Source organism: Ursus arctos, unplaced genomic scaffold (assembly GCF_023065955.2).
Source record: "Ursus arctos isolate Adak ecotype North America unplaced genomic scaffold, UrsArc2.0 scaffold_23, whole genome shotgun sequence".
NCBI classification, from domain to species: domain Eukaryota; kingdom Metazoa; phylum Chordata; class Mammalia; order Carnivora; family Ursidae; genus Ursus; species Ursus arctos.
This window is the reverse complement of record NW_026622908.1, coordinates 12,757,678-12,760,994: the sequence shown is the minus strand read 5'-3', so window position 1 is coordinate 12,760,994 and position 3,317 is coordinate 12,757,678.

The following is a 3,317-nucleotide window of genomic DNA, read 5'->3' as shown; positions in this document are numbered from 1 at the left end:
CTCATTAGATGTGCGTAATCCAACGCCTGTGAGTGTAAGATTTTCTGCCTGTCTTCTGGCAAGATGCTTGTCTTCTTGTTTGCATTTCATAATGATGGCCACGTGCAAGTTCAGCTATGATTGTTCCTGTAACAGTAGTCCTCAAATCTGTAATAACTCAAATATGGATTCATGCTTCTTTAAACTTCAAAACGTGTTTTCCTGATAGGCACACGTAGCTCTTCTCCTTTGAGAGGTTAATTGAACATCTAGGATTCTTGTAACTCATGGCTCTGCTATCGTGTGTGTGTGTGTGTGTGTGTGTGTGTGTGTGTGTGTGGTATTAGGTCACAAAAGAGGAGAGGGCATGAAGATCATATATTCTGAGATTCTTGTGGGCCAGGCCCGAAAGGAGTTCATATCCCTTCCCACACACTCTATGGGCCAATATTCAGTCACATGGCCACATCTTTCAAAAGGGACACTGCATCATATATATAGCTCTGCACCCAGGAAGAAAAGGAAATGAGTTTAGTTTTACAGGAACTATGACTGATACTTACAGAAAGCTATAGAATGATTTGAAAGATAATTGGCCTTTATTAAATTAAAATAATTTCCTACCTTGGTATCTCTTTTATAATAGTCTAACATTTTTGCTAAATATAATTGGAAACCTTAAAGAAAAGTACTGATCATGAAAGTCATGACCACACTGTAAATGTGATGATTTGAAGATTAATTGAATTTATGATCAAGAACAAAGAATAGCATAGGTTGGGTTGGGTTAGAGAAACTTTTTGGATAATTGCTATTTTCGTTAAAGGGAAGTAGTATAAAATGAAGCTCTGTACTATTAAAAGGCTGGCAATGAAGTTTAGAGCCACAGACAATAAACCCTGTGGAAATCGAGAGAAGAAAAGGTAATCAGTGCGACTGAAAGGGATTACCAGCGCCCTTTTATGGAAATCCAGCTATCTCAGAAGGACAAGCAGCTCAGCGGGTTGATAATAGCAAATGCTAGTGAAAGTAAGATTAAAGAAATATTGCGTAACTCCTAGTAACTAATGAGAGCAGACTTACTTTGGGTGGTTGTGTATGTTGTACACAAAACAAAACTCCTGGCTAAGAGACAGCTGGTTTCTGAAATCCCTCCTGTACTGCACTGGCCAATCTTGGGCCCAGGGGCAGGGCTGGTTCTAGCAGGAAAGGGAGCATTTACCACCTTGCATTAACATCAGCAATGCACGAGAGGCCATTTCTTGCAGCTTCACTAGAATATTGCCAAACTTTTAATTTTTTTCAGCTGAAAAAGTTTTGTCAGAGAAGCATAGATTTGCATATTTCTTGTTATGAGTGAAGTAGAGAATCTGCCTCTCTGCATTTTTATTATTTCATTGTCTTTTTACTTTTCCCATTCTTCTCATGTTTTGGTCTTTCCTCCTCCATGTTAACTATTTACTTATATATTGTAAAGTGCAGCCTTTTTGTTGTGATATTTGTTATAAATATCTTCTACTTTATCATTTGTCCTGAAATTGCATATGGTGATTTTTGCCATAAAAAAACCATATTTTTTGTTTACATGTGAAATTCATCTCTCGCTCTCTCTCTCTCTCTTTTTTTTTTTTTTTTTTGCATATGATAAAGCTTTATTGGTAGGTACAATTCCAGGGCAGCAAAGAGTGAACTAAAAAAAGAAATGAAGCATGGAAGGAGAGAAGCAAATACGAAAGAGTATATTATCACTTGTTGTGGGTTGAGATGTGTTCCTCAAAAAAGTATGCGGAAGTCCTAACCCCAGGTACCTATGAAAGAGAACTTATTTGGAAACAGATAAAATGCATATGTTTGCATAGATGTTCGAAAACTAAAATTTATAGTTGAGCTCATTAACCACATTGGAATCCTCCTTGAAAATATCTTTGAGTATTTGTTTCTCCACAGTGGCAGCTCCTGTTAATCAGGGAATATAATAGGAGGCTTTGTGACTTTAGGTAGGAAATTTGTGTTTCTGAAGATACCCAGGATAGGTGGTATCAGCCTCTAATCTAACCTGCTGCTGTGCAAGAGAGACACTCAGTGCACATTTCCAAACACAATCCCAAATGCACCTTGAAGTAACACTGTCTCCTTCTTAAGCCTAAGGAAACTGACAGTTAGAAATGTTGCTTGTTTAAGTTGGAATTATGTTCCAAATCAAGGTTACCAATTCTTTTCCCTGGAGCTCTTTGCCAAATCATTCTGTTTTGAACCACCCGTCATTGATTTTGTTACATAGACTTATTCAAACTCACGAAGTGCAGGGATCATGTCTTGAGGAAGAGAGTTATTAACTATTCTTTCTCATATTTTTAAGTGAAGAATATTTTTAGGGCATAGAGGTTAGGCATAGGTTTCAGTAGAACTTAAAAAAATGGTTACTGTATAAAAGCTACAAGAGCTAAATCTCCAAATGATACATACTTACATCCATTGCAATCCACCCTTGCACTACCCAGCACACTTTTACCTGTGAACAGATGGTCAGTTGCACAGAATAACTACTTACACGCACAGTTCCCAATTCCATTGTCACCAATGTAATTAACAACTTCAACTAGAGCTAATACTATAAAATATGCTTGGCTTTGTTGTTTTGTTTGTGTGTGTGTTTATTTTCTGATAAAGGACTGGAAGTCTTGGTCTTGGTAGTATGGACTAAGCAGATATGGTTGCTTTCAATATTCTCTTAATGTTGGCCAGGTGCTTATTGGATTATGCAGGGATTAGCTTTTGTGGAGATTCTTGGAAATGTGCATACTGAATTTTAGAGTTAAAGATAGCTAATAGTCTTTTGTAATAGGAAATAATCAAGATTGAGGTGATTAATCTGCATGTCTGACTTATTTATAGTGTTTAGAGAAAATCAATTATATATGCAATAAATGAAATTCACTTAACAATTCCTACATTATCTAAAGCTTCCTTGGAAACCAGTCGGCCATTGTCAGCCATTTCCCAGATTTTATATACAACTAAAAATTCACAAAAAACTGTAATATCACTACTTTTTAAATTTTTTACATTTTGTGTATTATAATGATTCACAGAATATAAAACTAGGAAATCACGTACAGGAGAAAAATTGTAAAGTAAACAGTTATAGAAACTAAATTCTTATATGTGCAAAGAGTACATTATCAGCATAATTAGCAATTCTTTAAAATATTTTATGTAACAGTTCATTATTTCTAAAAAGCAAATCAATTTGAGGTAGTTCTAAAATTTCAAAACAGCAAAAGGTTGTAAATGTATGCAAGAGTGTAATATAGATATTTTGGATTCAGTTTTCACAT